Raw genomic sequence first — 22,742 nt, forward strand, 5'->3', positions numbered from 1 at the left:
GCGCGGGTCAGGTGTTCACAGAACATTTGTGACAGCTACTACGCTTTCCTTTCCTGTGAAAACCAATTATTATATGTTAAGAAATTGCTTAAAAGCAAACTAGGTGTTTCTTATAATTTTGGTGGAAAGGAGCAGCCGGAACCGCTATGCGGCACCAGACTCTCCTTTATTATTCATGTAAATAAAAAAATCTACACTTACCCAAAAGACAAAATTATCTGAATACAAACAAAAGCATGCATATTTTTAGGGAGACCATTTTCAGCTACCTAACTTTATTATACTTTCTGTAATCAATGTAATCAATAACCAAAGTTGTGAAAAACAAAAGACAACATAAGCGCAGCACTCCACTCCTTCGTTATTATTAATTTCCTATGCCCCGAAAAAAAACTTGGCAGCAAAACCAATTGCAAATATCTTTTTTCCAGTCATCGAGCAACAATATATCAAATTTTAAAATCAGTTTATAAGGTTGGTCGACCATCCTTTGTTTGATCTTACATGGAATCGCCCTATAGCAACCTACCTTCAAATTGCGCTGTAATGCACGACAGGCACATGTAATGGCAATAAAATAGAAATGCGAGCAAAGGCGCGCCTACGGGTTCCGCTGTTTAAATTTCTTGCGTCATGTTTACATTTGAATTGCAGCAAAAGCCTTCTACAATTGTCCGTAATGCAATAAATCAGGACATTAGCGTGTTTTTGCTATCAACCGGAAAAAAGAACGGCGAGAAAAAATTCAAATAGCGGAGTGCGCGAACGTAACTGTGTTCGTCTTTTTTTTTCTTCAGCGAGACAGTATCTAAAACTTTGCACATATGTTGGCAGCTGTGAAGGCTCACATAGTCATCTTGCACTCCTTTGGATGCTTTTTACGCGCCGCTCACAGGAGGGCTTTAAAGAAATCTTGTATTACTTGTGTTTGTCGTAAACCGCAGAGCTGCATATAAAATAAGAAATCATCATGTGGCCCCGCGTCAATTATAACCTAGAAAATGGGCAGAAATATAAAGGTAAATACTTCCAACCAAAAAAAAAAAAATTGTTTCAAGCAGGCGAACGCCCTATATCTGTAAAAACAAGCGCCCGTCCTAGGCGCGCCCATAGAAACGCAGGCGAAACGAGCGACGAGACAGGCCCCCGGTGCCGGTGCTGCCTCTGGCGGCCGCGCCTTGCGTAAAAGTCACACTAAGCGGCCGCTCCTCGCGGCGGGAGTCGCGGCGCCGTCGGAGCAACTCTCTTTTTTCCACCGCGGTTTAAAGTAGGGAGCCTATATGCGCCGCCTCCGAGCTTAACGTGGCGACAGCCTCTTACATACTACATGGCTCCTCCCACAAAGACGTATGGTGCCAGCGCGCATTGCCACAGGAAATGCCATCTTGGTCGCACTCCGCAGAAGGAGTCCGTAATGCTCACGGAGTCATGACATGTTCATCATTCTTCATCGTCAAGATAGAGTGCTCTGATATGTCGGTTGGCGCGTAAGTAACGTCATGCAGCCGCAAGGCTCGAGTGCTGCGTTCTACAATTCTCGAGCCACTCTAGGAAGGCCGCACGGATTATTCGTTTCCCGACTGTACTGAAAACTTCACGCAGGTAAAGCGAGACTACAGGGAACCTACTGCTCCTTCTTGCTTATGCTCTATAAGTACTGCACCTCTTAACTCTTTTTTACCCTTTCGAATGCTGATGTACTGTGCTCCGCCATTACTGTATTTACTGGCGTCCCGCTGTGATAATATACTGATTTCTACCCAAACCGACTCGACAGCGCTCTCTTTCACGTCAAAGGCCATAGTAGAGTGCAAGGATGTACTTTGTATCTCATTCGTCAGATTTGGAGCGAACACTGCAATTTCGTGGCTGCATTGCTCTTCCTAACGGGAGCTCTGTGAGCTAAAGAATTTCGGCTTCGCGATGCAGGCGCAATGTCCACCTTAGCTTTTGCATCCGACCTTGTGGCCCATCCACGCCAGTGCATCGGCGGCGGCTTTCTTGTCTGCGCTGTAATAGGTGACTGAGCTCTGACAACGGGCGCGTTTATTGCCTCGTGAGCGCTATGGTCGCGGGAGCTTACGATCAGGTCCAGTTGTTTGGCACCATTCTGCAGTACGACACGATTTGTCGTAAACGTAATGTCCAAATTTCAGGTCACGTACTTTAATAAGCCTGCATATTAGGCCTTGAAGAATGGTAATCCGCTTCCCTTTTGTGTTTACATTTTACATTGCCTCGTCATAGCGCACCACGCGTCATAAAGGTAAAAACAAAAATGAAGTTTTAACGTTGGCACATTTCTGTGGGAAATTTTCGCTCAGGAGTATATTGATTATGCTTCTTGGTACTTATTAATCAAATGGCTTTTGTTAGTTTTATTTTAGGCTCATTTTGACGAAGCAACTTCTGAGCGAATCTGGCTGGATAGTTAAAGAGACTAACGTTGATGTTGTTGTTGCACTTTTTTCTAAAGAGTTAAGATCAAATATATGATGATTATATATATATATATATATATATATATATATATATATATATATAATATTGAAGGATTTAAAAAAAAATATTTGCAAAATACATCTGTTATGTGCACGCTTACAATAGCACTTTAAATGTTTCGTACCAGTCCGACACAGACAGCTCCCCTTCTTTTAATAGACCCCAAAACAGGTTCAGTACCATCAGTATAGCCACGCTAATTACTTCCATTCAACAAGGTCTTACCTTCCTCCTTTGGCTAAACTTCACAAAATTTTCTAGCCACGTAATTCTGCCACCCTCTACTGTATGTGTTTCTTGACTTGGAACCACATTCCTATTATAACGTACCATCGCTTATCTTCTCTGCACAACATATATCCTAGAATGTATCATACCAAAACAAAAACTCAAAATCCAAATATAGTTTCGTATACAGAGTAGAGTCATAGTTTAGTTTTATCCTGTAGAAGTTTCAATGGTCCAGTTGACTGTAGAAAGTAGAACGTTACGACAAAAGCGACTGCTCGTTTTCAGTGTTTATTTTGCCGACAGTTTAGAAAATGGTATTCTGTTCGTCAGGGCAGCTTTACAATAATCCAGTGTTGTGAGCATCGGCTGGAAGAAAAACACGAGGAGGTGTGACCCCGCCCCCGCAGCTCACTCGAGGGTGAGGGGAGACCGCATATAGTGTGGCACATTCAAAAGGCGCTGCTGCGGTAAAAAATAGAAATAACAGCAAGAGCGAACCTTGCAAAGGTGCAAAAGCGAGACGGAGACCGCGTGAGAGAAAAAAAAAGAGAAGCGGGAGGGTGGAGAAAAAATGGAGAAAAGCGAAACGTTGAGCGCAGCACCGGCCACCACCACCACGAAGCCGAGCGTCAGCGGACCACGTGTCTGGACGCGCGCTCACGTGGAGCAACCGAATGCCCCAATTGTTGGAAGCCGCAACGACTGTTGGCAAAAGCACAACCTTGCTTCCAGACCGTAAGGTGCCCTTCCTCTCGTAAACAACAAAGTGGCGTTTCAAACTGCAGCGGCTCAGTTTTAAACCCCCCCCCCCCCAAAAAAAAAAAGAAAAGAACATGGTGCTTTTAGTGCTGCGGAAGCAAGCCCGATGAAAAGGGAAAAGGATAGAAAAGGACGCAAATATTTGACTAAAGAAAACATAGCGCCAAACGAATTGGAGGTACAATATTTGGAAAGGCTTGGCTTAGGGACATTGCCATGAGGCAGTCATGGTGACGTTAATTTGACCTTTGGCACATGCTGGTAAACTACACAGAATTTCTGAAGCTTAACCGTAAGAAAGATGCATAAGCAACAGGAAAAAAAATTAAAATAAATCAAGGTATTGAATGAGAAATATAAATAAAAAAGACAAATGTTTGACACTGATAAGGTTTGCGGCCCGCGGAGCCGGAGCGTGGTCTTTGTGTTCTTAGATGATTGAAGGATGACTAGTCTTTTGCTGTGAATAACGTGGATATTGACCTGGGAATGGCCCGAAAGCGACAAAAATAAAGATCAGGCTGGCCTCCATGTCGTGTGAACGCATGGCTGAATTTGTTAAGAACAATGCCTAGTGTTCGCGCGTTCTGATGGTCTATAGCAGGTATAGGACTCCCTAAGTTCCTTCCTTTAAGCAGGAAAGTCTCCCAGGAGTAGCGTTGATGCGATGGATAAAAGTGTCAAACTTATGAATAGACTTAGACATAGCAATAATAGAATTACAGTAATGAAATTACTGTAATTTAATTACTTTTTGATAATTTTTAATATAATAAATTACTTTTTCGGATTGGTAATTTAGTGATGTAATGAATTGCTTTTTCGGATTGGTAATTTAGTGATGTAATGAATTCATTTGGACAGTAATTTCGCAGCAAACGTGTTTAATTATGTTCGAAATTACTTTTAATAAAGCGCGCCACTACTCCTTCAATAAACAACAAAGTAGAGTGCCGCGAAAGCAAGAACGACGTGCAGCAAGCCGAAGCCAGCGTAACGGATCGGCAAAAGAAGACAGAATTGAGCAGAACAGGGCATCTGAGATCTTCTGTGCAGCAGGGTCACTTAGTGCGGTTGTCCCATGGCAACCATTCTCCAAGCAACAGAATACAAGGCGACAAGGGAATACTGAAGGGGCAGATGGTGCAAGAAGGCCGGAGTTGAAAACTAGTTGGGAGCGTGGCGCAGTGGCACGTCCTTTTGCGTCGGCTAGGACACAGTGGTGCCTGGTTGCACTCCTCACCATGGGGAGAGGTAGGATTGGGTGTAAGGCCGCGGTAGTCCGTTTCGCCGGAGGAAGCGGCGAAGATGGAAAGATCTAGCGGCTTTTCGACCGAGGCGCGGCCGATTGCGCAGTCCGGGCCGCGTAATTGCCTACCCTGGTCAATACAAGCAAGCCTCGTGCCCAGGTCTTTAAGCGTTGTCATGTAACTTCCGGTACGAGTTCATTTAAATGCAAATATGAATTCAGTACAATGCTTAAACGTTGAATACAATTATTAATTGCACACATTACCTAAACGGTCAAAAGCTTCAGGCAAATTCTCATGTTGTCTGTGACGATACTCGCCCGCATGAACGCTGCAGAAGCCAAAATGGCGGCGCCCATATAGTAGTGCATAGGGGTGCAGCGGTGCCGTAGCGGTAGAACATCCGCCTCGCATGCAAGAGGACCGGGGTTCAAATCCCGGTGCCGCGCAATTCTCCACCGGATGAAAGAAAAAAAAAATCCGCGTGTTGATGGAATTGCATAAACAGGTTTGGGGTGCGACCTGATGCCGGTGAACACCTCCGGCAACGCACTCCCTCACCAGAACAGGAGTTGGCCACCCTGGTGCAGTAATTGGCCGCAACCTCCTATGATAAGCTCCATAAAACCCCGGCCCTCAGTCACCAGCGGCTGCGGAACAACTGACCACGGCGGCGGTCAGACCTGTGACGCAACAGGGGGTGCTAAGAAAGTCTGGCTCCGCTGGACAGGCCGCCATTGGAAACTGACCCTGGCAACGTTTAATGCTAGAACCCTACCTAGTGAAGCTAGCTTAGCAGTGCTGTTAGAGGAACTAGAGGGCATGAAATGGGATGTCATAGGGCTTAGTGAGGTTAGGAGGCCGAATGAGGCGTATACTGTACTGAAAGATGGGCATGTACTGTGTTATCGAGGCTTACCAGAGAGGCGACAACTAGGAGTAGGTTTCCTTGTCAATAAGTATATAGCGGGTAATATAGATGAATTCTACAGTGTTAATGAGAGGGTTGCAGGCATCGTAATTCGGCTTAATAAGCGGTATAAACTGAATGTTGTACAGGCCTATGCACCTACATGTAGTTATGATGACCAGGCAGTTGAAAGCTTCTACGAAGATTTAGAATCGGCAATGCGAAAAGTAAAGACGCAGTATTCTGTACTAATGGGCGATTTCAATGCCAAGGTAGGGAAAAAACAGGCAGGAGACAAGGTAGTAGGTGACTATGGCATTGGTTCTAGGAATAGCAGGGGGGAGTTACTAGTTGAGTTTGCAGAGCGCAATAACTTACGAATCATGAATACCTTCTTCAGCAAACGGAATAACCGGAAATGGACATGGAAAAGTCCTAACGGAGAGACTAAAAATGAAATCGACTTCATAATGTGTTCAACTCCCGCCATTATGCAAGATGTAGAGGTAATCGGGAAAGTGCAATGCAGTGACCACAGGATGGTGAGGTCCCGAATTAGCCTAAATCTGAAGAAGGAACGCAACAGATTAGTAAGAAAGAAACCCATCAACGAATTAGCGATGAGGGGGAGGGCAGAAGAGTTCAGGATCTCGCTACAGAATAGATATTCAGCTCTAACCGAGGATGCCGACATTACCCTAGAAGCAATGAACAATAATTTCAGAGATATCATTACTGTGTGCGCGGTAGAAGTAGGCGGTAGGATAGTTAGAGAGGATACTGGTAAGCTGTCTAAGGAGACGAAAGATTTGATTAAGAAACGCCAGAGTATGAAAGCTTCCAATCCAACAGACCAGATCGAATTGGCCGAGATATCGAAGCTAATCAATAAGCGCAAGGTGGCCGATATTAGGAAGTATAACATGGAGAAAATTGAGCATGCTGTAAAGAAGAAAGAAATTGAGAAAGCTGTAAAGAACGGGGGAAGCCTTAAAGCGGTAAAGAAGAAATTGGGCATAGGCAAAAACCAGATGTATGCGATAAGGGACAAGGCGGGCAACGTCATCACTAATATGGAAAAGATAGTCAAAGTAGCCGAGGAGTTCTATACAGATCTCTACAGTAGCCAAAGTAGTCAGGACCGTAATGAGATTGGCGGTAGGGAAAAACAGTCAGACGTTCCACCAGTGACGAAGGACGAGGTCAAGAAAGCACTAGAAACTATGAAAAGGGGGAAATCAGCTGGAGAGGATCAGATAACTACAGATTTGCTGAAGGACGGGGGGGATATCGTGCTAGAAAACCTGGCCACCCTGTATACGCAGTGCCTGGTGTCATCGACGGTACCGGAACCATGGAAGAATGCAAACATTATCCTCATTCACAAGAAAGGGGACTCTAAGGACCTTAAAAATTACAGACCAATCAGCTTACTGTCTGTTACGTATAAGGTATTTACTAAGGTAATCGCTAATAGAATCAGGACAACCTTAGACTGCAATCAAGCAAAGGATCAAGCAGGGTTTCGGAAACGGTACTCTACTATCGATCATATCCATACCATCAATCAGGTGATAGAAAAATGCTCGGAATATAAGCAGCCCTTATACATAGCATTCATTGATTACGAAAAAGCATTTGACTCAGTTGAAACCTCGGCGGTGATGCAGGCATTGCGAAATCAGGGGGTAGACGAGCCATACGTGAAAGTGCTGGAAGATATATATAGCGGCTGCACAGCAACCATAGTTCTGCATAAAGAAAGTAACAAAATTCCCATAAAGAGAGGTGTTAGGCAAGGAGACACAATCTCCCCAGTACTATTCACAGCTTGTTTAGAGGAAGTATTCAGAGACTTGGAATGGGAGCAGTTAGGGATAAGGGTAGATGGAGAATACCTCAGTAATCTGCGATTTGCTGATGACATTGCCTTGCTAAGCAACTCGGGGGATGAACTGCAAATAATGATTGATGACCTAGACAGGAAAAGTAGAAAGGTAGGCTTGAAAATCAATATGCAGAAGACTAAGGTAATGTTCAACAGCCTCGGGAAGGAACTGCAGTTTACATTAGGTAGCGAAGTACTGGAAGTAGTAGGCGAATATGTCTACTTAGGACAGGTAGTAACCGCAGATCCGGACCATGAAAAGGAAATAAGAAGAATAAGATTGGGATGGAGCGCATTTGGCAAGCACTCGCAGATTATGTCTAGCAGCTTACCGGTATCGCTAAAGAGGAAAGTATATAACAGTTGCATCTTACCTGTACTCACCTATGGCGCTGAAACGTGGAGGCTAACCAAGAGAGTTCTACTTAAGTTGAGGACAACACAGAGGGCTATGGAACGAAAAATGGTAGGGGTAACATTAAGAGATAAGAAGCGTGCAGAGTGGGTCAGAGAAATAACTCAAGTTACCGACATTCTAGTGGAAATTAAGAAGAAGAAATGGACATGGGCAGAACATGTAGTGCGAAGAGAGGATAACCGATGGTCGCTGAGGGTAACAAACTGGATTCCAAGGGAAGGAAAGCGTAGCAGGGGGCGGCAGAAAGTTAGGTGGGCGGATGAGATTAAGAAGTTCGCAGGGGTCAAGTGGATGCAGCTAGCACAGAACCGGGTTAAGTGGAGAAATATGGCGGAGGCCTTCGCCCTGCAGTGGGTATAATCAGGCTGATGATGATGATGATATAGTAGAAGACAGCTGGGCCTACAGGTGGTTTACAAGTTTTATTCGCACTAGTTACCTATAATACCGATTACAGTACAAGTGCGGAAAGATGAGCACCTAAAGAAACTGCCAGTACGATAATTGGACTTATAGCAGCAAACGAAATCCCAGTCGCGGGCCGTACGCTGCCACAAGTCTCAAGACAACTTGCAGTGCATGAAATGTGTTCTATATCTGTATTTTTACCTTCCTGAGCGCACACATTTATGTCCGTCCCTCCGTCTTGGCGGAATGACTGCTCAGCTGGATATCAATAAACAGCGCGAATGTACTTCGTATGCTAATCTCGTTTTAGGACTGCCCTTTTGCTCGAATTGGGTGCATCCGCTTTCGTCTGCATTGCGTTTACCTTTATATCTGAAAAGGTAAATCGAACCGAACAGCCGCGGCGACGAATGCCACTGTTCGACCACCCGAGTGTGTGTGACGAAGTCGTTGCATGCCTACATGCTTAATCGAAACCGGCAGAAGAAATAAAAACTCACCATAACAGAACAGCAAGCACGCATTTTTCGCTACAGGCTGCTGCGGGCGTAGCATTTTTTAGTCTGGCAGTTTTTTGCATCTTGTAGGGCTCGTGGCGCGCCGCGCCACTTCCCAATGCTCCCTGCGCGGTGCCCGTTTCCCTCTCCCCGCTCGCTTGGGGATAACCGGTCCCGCGCGAGGGGGCTATAAAAGAAGGCACGCGCCGCCGTCTCGCTCGCTTGGTCTCTGGCTCCTTGGTCCCTGGCTCTTCGTTCCGGCGCGCTCAACGACCCGCAGCCACCCGGACGACGACACCGACTTCGACGATCCCCGATCCCTGTGAGATTAAAGATGTTTATCATACGCCCCACGTTGGGCGCCAATTGTGGGCGATTCCTCTGCCCGATGGATGCGCACGACAAACACACAGTGGGGCGTATGATAAACATCTTTAATCTCACAGGGATCGGAGATCGTCGAAGTCGGTGTCGTCGTCCGGGTGGCTGCGGGTCGTTGAGCGCGCCGGAACGAAGAGCCAGGGACCAAGGAGCCAGAGACCAAGCGAGCGAGACGGCGGCGCGTGCCTTCTTTTATAGCCCCCTCGCGCGGGACCGGTTATCCCCAAGCGAGCGGGGAGAGGGAAACGGGCACCACGCTTGGGGATAACCGGTCCCGCGCGAGGGGGCTATAAAAGAAGGCACGCGCCGCCGTCTCGCTCGCTTGGTCTCTGGCTCCTTGGTCCCTGGCTCTTCGTTCTGGCGCGCTCAACAACCCGCAGCCACCCGGACGACGATACCGACTTCGACGATCCCCGATCCCTGTGAGATTAAAGATGTTTATCATACGGCCCACTGTGTGTTTGTCGTGCGCATCCCTCGGGCAGCGGAATCGCCCACAATCTCTATTTATATTTCCTAAATTGGCCATTCCTAAATTACCAAGTACGCCAAAATATCTAACTTATAAAAGTAAAACCTTCAACTTGAAAGTGCAAATTACTGCTCGCATGTATGTTAGGCCACCTATGATGGGGGTCCGTCAGAAGAGCTCGACATTATTCAGTTTTCTCTTGTTGACATTTATACATAGCTCTTGCATGGTGCTATCTTAAGCCACATTCACTTAAAAAACAGTACTTCTCTTCGCCTTCAGATGTTAAATCTATTTATGATAAAAGCACCCTACTGGCTAAGTTCAGTATGCATTGCACTTATCTGCTCTGTGTTTAATACTACTCGGGGAAACAAAGGCTCGGAAAATACGAAAAATTATTTCCTTGCCTTCTGCACACAAATAATTTAAACGTGAGTTAGGATTTCCTCATACGTGTCCAAGACGATGCTCGCAGAATGTCTCACTGCGTGAGTTAGCAGAGTCACCAGAAGCTCCACACCTTCCCTCAAACGGAAATTTAAAGTTGTGATTCCTTACCGTCAGGCCATCCCTGTAACTCGCAGCCTATTGTACTCCTGACGGCTGTCTGAAGAGCCGCTGTCTGTGCAGATTCCATACACCGGCAGAAAACAGCTGTCTGAGTACCCACACCACTGAAAATTATTGATTTCCCATGATTTCATACACAGGTCACATCAGGAAATATATAGCAGCATTGCTTTTTTTTGCAAGTGGCACCAATTGGTGCCAGCCAGTAGAATGCATGGCTTTTGTGCCAAATATAAATAGTACAGTATGCACCCTGTGCCATGAAAGAACATAATACCAATGAAAAGGAAGCACCTCACCTTTGAGACTTGTAGTGAAGGGCTCTGGATTAATTTTGACTGTGTGGTGTTTTTTAATGAGCAAAGTACACATGCACTTTTTGTCGTTACCCCACTGAAACTCTGCTGCCGCGGCCAAAATCGAATTCGCATTTTGAGGCTCAAAAACTGAGAGCCCTAAAACTTTAGGCATTGAAGCGGGGCCATTTATAGTAAGCACATGTAAAGCAAGCAGAAGAGCACGGGAGGCATTGTGCAGCTGTCAACGAAAAGACTTAGGAATCCACATAGCTTCATATTTTATAACCATGCCTACAAGAAATAGAGCAAGGACGGGATATTGATGAGCTACTGACTAGTTTTTATGCAAATCACTTCTGCTTTCAGTATTGTTTTTAAGTATTCATGTCCACTTTTCCTTTGAGCCCTTAATTTTTAATCTGTGTCGTTTTATAGTTGGTAGTTTTGTATTCTTTTGGCTTTTTTGTGTCAGCTTTAAATAAACTTAGGAAAATGTCAAATATATGACACGGCACTACGTCAGCCACCAAATAAAATACAAAGAACTGCGGAAATCAAATAGCTGGGCATTACTGTACTATGAGCGCAATTAATAATTCATCTTTATCAGCCCTATAATGCGCACTGCACGGTGAAGGCCTCTCCCATATTATTCCCACTACCCCAGTCCTGTGCTAGCCTTTACTGTTTAGGTCATCAGTCATTCTTTGCAATTCATCCTGTGAGTTATCTAGCAAGGCAATGTCATCAGCAAATCGCAGATTACTGAGGTATTCTTTGTCAACCCTTATCCCTCACTGCTCTCATTCCAAGTCTCTGAACACTTCCTGTAAGCAAGCTGTGAATAGTACTGGGGAGATTCTGTCTCCTTGCCTATCGCCTTTCCTTGCGGGGATTTTATTACTTTCTTTATGCAGAACTGTAGTTGCTGTGCAACCACTATAGATATCTTCCATGTACTATCACATATGGATCATCTACACCCTGATTTCGTAATACCTCCGTGACTATCGACGTTTCGACTGAGTCAAATGCTTTTTCGTAGTCAATGAATGCTATGTTTATTGGCTGCTTATATACTCCGATCATTTTTCTATCACCTGATTGATAGTTTGGATATGATCGATAGTAGAGGAGCTTTGTCAAAAACCGGCTTGATCCTTTGGTTGATTGAAGCCCAAGGTTGCCCTGATTCTATAGACCAACACCGATCTGTGATGTAAGCACGATGCGGTGGCGCTTCTGTCGCCAGGCTAGGCCGGCTGGGGGTGAAAAGTAGGGTTAGCGCCCATAGGAATACAAGGAACCGAAATATTTCAAAGCATTTTTCTCATTTCACAGGGCACATATGATGTCGTTATTTAGCACAGAGCAACCATGAACATCCTAGAACAGATCGTGAAAGTATGAAATCTCATTACCGAGGTGAAGTATCTTTAAAACACCGCGAAACGTATGGGGGTGTGATTTGAGAGGGCGATCCACAGAAATACATGTAAACACAACTTACCGCAACATTTTGCTTGGTTCAGCAGCGTTGAACCCTTCTCATTTCTTGGTGAACGTCTTGTACGACGCCCCGGCGTCATGTTGTATGGCACACTACATTCTCTTGCAAGTAATGCAAGTCTGACGACTTGCGGGACCGTTCACAGCACGATAAACTGACCACGCACAGTTGCAGACGACCATGCACCGCCGGCGCTGTCGCTAGCAGACGCTCCGGAGCTGCAGGCGGCCGTGGTGGGTACCGCCAGCTGCGCTGTCGTCTGCTCCAATGCGCGAATCTCGTTCGGTCCATAATGTCGTATGGCGTTTGACAACTGTTTTTTAAATGTAATTCTGCCTAGGACGTATCACTGGAGCGACAGTATTATCGAGCTCATTTACCCTATGCGGCAGCATATCAGACTGTAAGCAAAACTGCGCGATTCGCTACACCCAGCTTGCCTTTTGGCGGTGTCTGGATTTATAATGTTATTCGAGGAGTTATAAAAGTAGACTGCCTTCGTAATGACGCACCATACTTTATCACACACTTCTTCAAAGCGCTGGTCAACGTTTAGCGACCGGCCACCACTTCTGATGCTCTGTGAAATGAGAAAAATGTTCCGGTAAGTTGTTTTTACATATATTTCTACGGATCACCCTCCCAACTCGCACCCCCACATGTTTCGCGGTATTTTAAAGATACTTCGCCGCGGTAATGAGATAATATTATCATAATCTGTTCAAGGATGTTCATAGTTGCTTTGTACCGAATAACGACATCACAGGTGCCCCGTGAAATGAGAAAACTGCTCTGGAATATTTCGATTCCATGTATTCCTATGGGCGCTAACCCTACTTTTCACCCCCAGTCGGCTGCGGCGCCGCGAGCGCCCCCTTTGTTTGTAAACACGGTGTTGGTCTATATGCAATTTCCTTCATGAGTACCTTGTATGTAAGCTATAGTAAATCAACTGGTCTATAATTTTTAAATTCCTTTGGGTCCCTTTTCTTATGAAATAAGATATTTGCGTTCTTCCATGATTCCGGTACCGTTGATGTCACCAGGCATTGCGTATATAGGGTGGCAAGTTTTTCTAGCACGATATACGCCCCGTCCTTCAACAAACCTCTGGTTACTTGATCTTCCCCAGCTGTCTTCCCCCTTTTCATATTAATTAATTGCAAGTATTAACTACAATTAATATTATAAGCATATAATTTTGCTGCTTTCACTAGTATCATTCGCTACAATTGATAGAAAATTTCATGATGCAAACAGAAGAAATGAATTTGAGCACACTCTACAGGCATTTCACTGAGCCCAACAAAAGAAATGAGTACTGCATTGCTTATACTGTGAGATTTTATATCAGGTATTGCTGGTGGTAGTACAACCTTCACTACATGTGGGATGTTTTACTCTGTGCACCTAATCTAGTACTGCCTTTGACTTCGTGTTTGTTTTTTTAGAGCGTGAAATCTGTCACCGCGGTAAAACTTCGGAAAACGATCCAGGCTGGTGCTTTGAACATCAAGATCAGAGAAGGTCAAAGCAGGACTTAGTCTATTTCGCTACTGTCAAGCTATCTCTTTAAGCATAGTATATGTCACGTGATCAACCATGAGATTGCATTATTGGTTAATTGTACATGTATTTTGATCAATTACTGGGCCAAATTAATTGATATTTTGTAAATTGCAATTAAAATCTAAATTTTAGCTGCAACATCGAACCGTATACCGTTGGAAAGCTTAGGCCAAGTGTAATGGCACTGTGCTAGTTAGCAATCCTCGATAATCTGCGTTAATTAGTTAATTTTGTATAAAACGAAATTTTGAGCTGTTCCTTGCTGCTTCGAGGCAAGGAACAGGTTTGCCACGGCAGTCTTGATATGATGCTGATGGAGGAATTAAATAATTTTATGAGTACGCGGCCACTCACTGACTTCGCGTGTGGTTAAAAGACAGCAGGGTACACTGGAGAAGTGGTGGGCCTTATTGCCGACACACTGAAGTTCTGGGGCAAGCATGCTGTGGCCTCATGCGCTATGTAAAAGAGCGTGATTTCATTGAACTCAACAATCAAATAAAAAAATACAGGGTGCACATAAATCTTCAACGTGCGGAAATGAGAAAGCATATAACTGCCAATTAATTAACTATTGCTATCCTATCTATCACTATATCTACTAATGCCGTCAAGTGACCTATCATAACTGTCACTATTCGCAACGAACACTATCACCTCACTATCCGGGCCTATTACTATCATTTACTACTAATATCCGTAACAGTCACCATCATTAGCTATCACTATTCATAACCATCACTATTTAATCTGATGCCGTCCCATGACCCATTGATATACTTCAATTTTCATTGACTTACGTTGTCAGTCATATCTCTATTACCTCATAATATCTGACGAGACAACTATACATTGACTTTTAATTCTTATACTTTATTTTCTCATAAATGGTGGTGGGAAAAGAGCAAGCCACAGAAATGACTGACTACTATCAGCGCGAGGTTCATATCTCTCTCGAGGAGGCTTCCTTTGCTTCAGGACAGGTCGGTGAGAGAAAATTGATGGAACTGCGTTGGGCCTCAGTTTTTTTTTCGAGTTCGTGTGATATTGGCGGCTCAAATCGGTCTTCAGTGAAATGTAGCTAGAACATAGAGCGATGAGTTAATCACTCAGGCTAGGTGAAAAAAAAAAATTCTTGCATACAATTGAAATGAGTAATATGTTACAGTGCTAAGAATTGTTGCTCGCAAAATGTTCCCTTATTTTTACATCATAACTATATTCATTATTGATTGTTTAAGTTTCGTAAATACAGAAAATTGATGCAATGATTACGGCTGATTTGACATCGATGGGAAAACGTTTCTCGCAGTAAATGAATAAGCGGAATCGAGGTTTTAGAGCTCCAGCTTTCAAAGCGAAGGTAACCTGCCAACGCCTAGTAGTCATGGTCAAAGTGAAGCGTGTGTGATCATGTGAACACCCCCTGCACATTGTTTTAACCCACACGTGCGTCGAAGCACGGTAAGACACATTCAAGAATTTAAAAAATAAAAATTTGGTGGACGCTTAAGCTTCGCCTTCAAGTGTGGAACGCGATAGCGTTATTCATACTCAACACTTCTAAGTGCACTGTACAACTTTTTTCTAATTATCACGTCAGAGGCGTCCGGCATCAGGCGCTGCACCTAGCAATCGCGCTGTGAGCGGAAAGAGGAGCCGCGTCGCCTAAACACCACTGTTCGAGTGACGCACGCTGGATGTTGGAAGGGGAGAGAGCGAGAAAACTTATTAAACGCAAGGGTATTGGGGCATCCTCGCACCGGTACCGGGTGAGCGAAGATAGTGATCTAAAGAAAGGAAAGGCGCTTGATTCTACAACCCGTGAGGGTGCACGGCGAAACGTCAGGGGCGAGTGGCGCGCCACGTATCGGGGCAGCGCCGCACATTGCGAGGAGGGGTTCTCTGTTTGCCGCAAGATGGCTCTGCATGTGCGCAGAGCGCTGAAGAAATGTAGCGGAAACGTACTTTGCTACTCGTGTAACTGCGACTTCTGTAAGTAACAGGCTCATAATTACCAATATACACCGCAGTATAACGTTCTATGGCACGTTTCTAAGGCAACACCGCATTCACTAGAAGCGCTTTTGTACCGCTTTCAAGCATCGAAATCATCACAACTATTAATGATGATTTTCAGTATGACCTCATCATGCTACTGGGCCTTCACAGTATTTGGAGGAGTAGGATGGCTTATAGACACTGTGATGTCGATGCACGATCTGTATGTGATTATTTTGTTGAACATGTGTATAAACTAAAAGAAATTTTGAAGCAGCAAGACGCTGCGGAGGAGGTCTTGAGTCTGATTGGCGAACTTGTGGTAATGAAAGTCAATTAGACACGGTTGTCAGCCAAGGGGCATCGCAATCACGATCTTTTACTGATGTATTTGTACCAATTTATGCAATAAAGAAAAAAGAAACTCGTGGCTGAGTGGTAGCGTCTCCGTCTCACACTCCGGAGGCCCTGGTTCGATTCCCACCCAGCCCATCTTGGAAGTTGCTTTTTATGTATGAAGTGCATGCCGGGATTTATCGCTCACGGCCAACGCCGCCGACGACACCGGCTTTTCTGCGACACGAGCTCCTTACGCTACCGCGTTAAAAATGCCGTACGACCTAACTGGTGCAGATTACCCGCAATACCTCGGGTTTACTTACCAAAGAGTTTTTCAGGGCCAGCATTCATTGCTCCTGAGTAACCGACGCAGACTACAAGTACAAGCTGGAAAGACTAGCTCCTCTACAAGCCGCAATTTTGATTTTTTAGTGAAGGAGGCCAGGGATCCTAGCATAATCGCGACAAATGCAATCGAGACTGTACTTTTCCAGTGGTCACTGACAGCAAAAAGCAGATTATAGTGCCGTATTTCTGACTACAGAAGTCGACAGCGTGTGAAATGATGGAGCCTTGGAGCCTCGCAGAATATTCAGCATGCTGCAGAGGACAACCTTATTTTTATACAATGAACATGTTGCCGCCGCAAAAATATTTAGGAGCAAGCAGGAATAGAAAACGCAGCGTCAGGTGACGCGTTATTACGGGGAGTGAGAAAGGCGCATTACGTCGCAAACAAACCTGTTCTTTCTAGGAACAAACTTCTTTCGACTAATCTTGTGAATCCATTGACTCTTGCGCAAGCCGTCACGCCTGCCTTGAGGTATCATGAATACCGGATAACCATCTTCAGGCCGCTTGCTGCAGTTGTACGCGCAACAGCACGGCATAGAGCTTGCACGCTGCAATAAAAGCACAGCGCGCAATATTCGCTCGCCGAGAATAGGAGAAAAATGGCGCGAAGGAAAAAAAAAACACAAGGAAAACGCTGGACGCGCGTTGGTTTCCAAGGGCAACGGCAGGGAGACCAATCGTCACTCAGGAAATCGGGCGGAGAGCCGGCCTTCAGCGAAGGGGCGCGCAAGGGGCGAGGAGGAGGCGAGGAGGTAGCGCGGCGGCGGCAAAGTTCAATCGTTGGCGTAACTTTCAAAATATCAAGGGGTTTTAGAATCTGCTGACACAGAAAAAAGAAATAGATGACGCATGTGCTGTATGTGGAAACTCCAGTGAAACAATTGACCATATTATACTCGAATGTAATGGTATCCACCCGGAAGTTGGTGCAGGCGCAATCACTGTTCCTGAAGCTCTGGGGTTTAGAGATAACAGTGGTCGGGTGAATAAACCGGCGGTGGAAACTAGCAAAAAACGACTGGAAGATTAGTGGCTTAAAAGCAGAGAAGTGACATAATGTTAGTAATGTAGGAACAAAATTTAATAAATAGAATGATGGTTTAGTTAACCATTCTAAATCAATAATTAAGATATAGGGAGAAAAATGAGCATGATAGCTACTGCTGCCTTCCCGTTTCAAAGGGGACGCTCCTATATTCCATCCACTCCATCCATCCATGTAGCAGCGCGCGGCACCGCGCGCCGTTTGCCTGCCTTCCCCTTCGCTGCTGTATTCTCGCCATTGCGGAGGTTTCGTTTTGCAGTGAGCAATGTTATTCTAGCCACTGTAGCAATGTGACCCAACGAATTGTGACTTCTGATACGGAGATGCCACCCCGATGACAAAACCATTGTGCTAGGTTGCCGGACACGCTTACGGGAAAAGCGCCACGCACGAATCGAAAGATATGTGGCTCTTGAAAAATAATGGGAGCAAATATAAATCCTCCCTAGTGGATATAAATAAACGATGACCTGATTACATCAATTACACGTATACCAGCCTAGTTTTTCAGTTGTATTTTATTCTATGTCCTTGTGGAAACAATAAGCCAGGGGAATTCGTGCAAGCAGGGCCAGCTGCCAGATTGTCGACATGCTGCATCAAGGAAGCACAGAGCCAAATACGAATGCGAACAAAAAGGAATACCAGCAGTTAGAAAATAACTTTATTCAACGCATTACTAAGCGTCAAGAATGCGCTGGTATTCTGTTGACCACAGCCAGCATATATTATAGCTGAAGTGATTATAGGCTAATATTTCACAGTAGTGGGTATGTTGCTAAATAGAGTCTAATGAAATTGAATTGCGAAGCTTGTACAAACCTGCTAACGCGGCGTCGCCGGGAACAAACAGCTTACTCGGCACAAACTTCCGCGACAATGGGGACTCAGCTATTGTCAGTTCAGCTTTACTGCTTCTTGAGCAAGCTCGCGAAAATATGACGACCTGTGGGGTGATCATTCATGACTTGAAAACCACTGTACACGGCGCAAAGATGACAACACAAGAAAACAAAAAACGGACACGAGACATGTGCCCTTTTCTTTTTTTGTGTGTGTTCGTAATGCAGTTCATGGCACGAAAGAAAAACACTCCGTGAACATATTTTCGAGAAACACTGTATACGGCGCAAAGAAGACAACACAAGAAATAAAGGAATACTATGTGAGCATGCGCTGTCCTTTTCTTTTTTCTTGTGTCGTTTTAAATTTGCGCCGTATACAGTGGTTTACATGTTCGCTGAGGTTTTCTTTTTTTTTTTTTTTTCGTGCCATGAACTGTATTCGGGCAGCAAATAAACTGATGCACTCGGAGAAGTAATTAAGACACGCTCTCTCAGTTAAGATTAACACGGGTGTACTTTTTGTCAAGGAAGCAGTGGATCCGCCGTTCATCAACCCGAGATGCTTACTATAATGCTTGTTTTCACACTCCTAGAGCTCCTGTCAGGTCCTTCTCTATCGATCTGAACACTGTCTACACGAATACAGCTAATTCGCAATTGTGCAAAATTTTCAGATATTAAACTGCTGATAATAGACGGAGTATGCGCAACTGCAAGCTTTTAAGATGTGTTTATTAATGACTTGTGGCAATTTTTATGCACCTTTCCAGGGGTGTGCGTTTGGGAGAAGCTCCGTAAACCCCGCTGCGCGCCCCTCCTCCGCAGTGGGCCCAAACCCAGTTTCGAACCTCGCAGCCTGCAAAGGTGATTCTGTTTGTCTTTCAAAGGTACTTCCTTTGACCCCTCACCTGAAGTGCTCCCTTAGAGCCTCAGCTGCAGCAGTCCTAAAAAAAAAAAAAGGGCCACATAATGGGCTGTTGCCGCGCAAGGCGGACTTATTGTTGTCCGATGGCGGAACGAATCACTGCCACATCGGCGCAACTATTTGGGCCGTGACCCCTTTTCCCAAGCATTTCACCCCAGAAGAGCCGAGCACCAGGCCGGGGGAAAGCTTGTACCCATTTAAAAACCGGTGGGTAACCGGCGGCACCAGGGATCGAACCCGGCACCTCCCGAATGCGAGGCGGATGCTCTACCACAAGGCCACCGCTTCGGTGGCGTTGTGGTAGAGCACGCTGTTTATGCACCATAAACAGCGTCGACAGTAAATTCACGATTCAGAAGGCAGGCACGACAAAAAGATGCTGACAGCTGCGGCCTATTAGGAATACGAAAACAGTTTTACACGTTACCCGCGCAAACCTATGTGTCTGTACTCTTCATCATCGCGGCCGTGAATCACAAACCTCAGAAAATGGGGCTGTCGAGCACCGCAGTCATTTTCATACAAGCGCCTTAATTCACTTTTCGCCAAGGACGCCGGAAAGAAATCGGACACGCGTTTGCAGTTAGCTCTTAGCTCATCGTATAGCACCAGTAGTAGCACAACTTGCTAATATATCCAACTTCTGCATAGCTGCCACGTGCAAATCTAATAAGTGTGGACGAAGACGGTACGTTTTTCTAAAGCAAGAAGGCCACGGTCGCACGAACGCAACCCATCAACCAGCAGAGCGCTACATTGAAGTCTCCGGTGGCGCCACTTAGTGCATGTAACATACACTGCGTCGGGGAAGGAGCCCCCGTGAGCCCACTACCTCCTTCTAGGCTCTAGCTCACTTTACCACTTTACCATCGCTACAGTCAAGTCTTGCGAGCGATCACCGAGCGACACTGGCGACCAGCTATCGGCCTATCGCTAGAAACGGCGACGAGAAGCGGCAGACATTTTACAAACAAAACATAAAACAAGTTTTACGTCACGCCCGGCAAGGTATTCCTCCTCACTTCTTTCAGCTGGCCCATGCGCAGAAGCGACGGAGCATTCCAATAAAGATGGTCTGGTCTCCTCGCCTACCTTCTTTCTTCTCGCGCATGCGCAGCTTACTAAGATCGCGCGGTGACGACCGGCAGGTCTTCGACCCGCTCCGTGACTCGGAGTTGAACCTCCGGGTCGGAGCTGAGCAGCGCGGCCTCCCACTGAGATTGGGTAGAGAGCTGCAGACTCTGTGATGGCTTGTCTTGATTACATGAGTATATGATGTGTGGTGTGTCTGCCTTTTGATGTCCAAAGAGGCCCTGACGTCCTTTTTTTTTTTTGAAGCCGGCGCGGCCGCGCCGCGACCGGACGCTGCGACGTCTCTCCTCCTCCTTTACTCTCCGTATAGTGCCTAGAAGGTTTTCTTACTGATTTATTTATAGGAAGGGAAAGGCGCGGTAACTGTCTCACTTGTTTTCTGTGGACACCGCAACCGCGCCGTAAGGGAAGGGAGGAAGGTGGGAGTGAAAGTGGAAAGAGAGAAAGAGGTTTTCTTACTCTCCGAAACGAAGAGGCGTCCGTGTGCTGTGCGATGTCAGCGCACGTTAAAGGGGTCGTGAAACCTTTTCTGGAAATTTTGCACGGCTTGCCTAAATGAAATCCTTATCCTGCATCATATAATATACCTCGATTCGTTTCATCGCCCGCGTTGATTTAATAGCGACAAAAACAGAATTTCGGTTTCCTAGCGCGCGTCCTCCTCAACTCAACAGATACGTCACAGCGCTAAGCCAATGAGAAGCTCCCGTTGCCGGAGCCTGCTGAGCCAAAGTTGACCGAGCCCGGTGTATTTTATAGGTTTTAATTGTGCCCTACTCTACGCTCACACAGGGTTTTTTAATATGGCCGACGTCCATGCCGACGTCCCAGGTTCCAGCGTCGCTGCTATGGCTATATAGTCGCTACTGTTAAAACATGGTTACATCGTGGGCTTTGAGCCTTACGCCGACGCAACTTTTCGGGTGCCAGGTCGGCGAAGATGGAGCCTGCGACCGGTACAGTAACACTTGTGTCGAGAGGCCGCGGTAACCGCGGCACAACTCCGGCTTGCAGAAGCCCCGACCGCCAGCCTCCCGATCCCAGCCGTTTCGGAACTACGCATTGGTCTAGAGCACTATAGCATTGGTTCGCAAGCCAGACTTGACTGTGGCGATGGTGGCGGACGGGTTTCTTGGCATCGTAGTTTGAATATCGTAGCCGAGTGGCCGTGTGTGGCCGTGTTCCCAGGTGTTCCTTTCCACTTGTTATAATATTCCTTGAGCTTCGGCCTCGCGTACTGCTGTTCGTAAAGCGGCATGCTGTGATATTCCCATGCGTTCTCTTAGTTACAGATAGCACCGTCTCCGACCTGTGGACTCTGCGACGCTAGTTCTGCAATGCGTGTCAGCCCGCCCTTGTCGATGATACATGCCTGCAGTATGTTGCAAGTAACTGGTGTATTCAGCATTCCATATACTTACTTGCATTTCTCGAAATTTATACGAGTCACTGCCTTTGGATCATCGGAAAGTACGTATACAATCGGACTGAGGTGTGCAGCGCAAGTTACGCAACACATGGGATGCAAAAAAACATGGAATCTCGCTGTCATTTTTATCGTTGTCCTCGACTTCGACACCACTATTTAGTAGCAGTCGTAAACTTTAATCACCTGGAAATACCAGTATAAAAAGGCCGGTTGGAGCCTGTAATTTGTACGAAATTGCCTCTCTATCCTGGATTTCAAGAGGTCGGTTAGTGTATCCGCAGGGCAATTGTTTTGCCATTTTCGTTGCCTTTATCGGATGTACAAGCACGGAACTCGGTGTCCAATTGATGCAGGCAGCTTGGCACAGCTAATCTATTATGAAGCTCCGGTGCGGTAGCCAGCCCGGGACTAACCGGGAAATAGAACCTCAACCGGGAAGGCCAGCTATTCATCACAGCTCTCAAGCGACTTGCTGCCGGCCTACTGGACTAGTCAGGCAACCGTGGAATCCAGGTATATTTTCAAGTAAACTTCTGTACTTAGGAGTGCCAGGAGGTAGACCGCCCGCGTAAAGAAAAAATGCTCTCGACATCTCCCGACGCAGTCCTGCCTCTAGTTTTGCTCCTAAAGTTAAAGGCTCGAAGCGCAAGCTGTGAAAGTCCTGGTATTTTTGCACAGTATTTATCTTCCAGCTGCTCTAGCTCTAGACAGTTCTTGTACCTAATTCCCGTATTTTTTTTTTATTTTTTTTTTGTCTCAGAAAACATCCCATGACGTCCTATTCGATCGATGTTATTTCTACCTGCCCTGTTGTGCTTATCATTGTAGACAAGCATGTAGACTAGTGTTAAAACAATAAATAAACAGTGCTGCGTTCGTGATTCCATCTTTGTCCAGTCATTGCCCTTGCGACTAGTTGCAGCATGCACCAAAAACAAAGTTTGCCAAGTAATTATTTCCTCTGCCTTAGGGAAAACAGGCCAGCTGTGAAAGCTGCAACAATATGGACTGATATCCCTTCATATTGTTTCACACAATCATGCTA

The sequence above is a fragment of the Amblyomma maculatum genome, chromosome 1 (assembly GCF_055883805.1).
Source record: "Amblyomma maculatum isolate TAMU_Amacu chromosome 1, ASM5588380v1, whole genome shotgun sequence".
NCBI lineage: Eukaryota > Metazoa > Arthropoda > Arachnida > Ixodida > Ixodidae > Amblyomma > Amblyomma maculatum.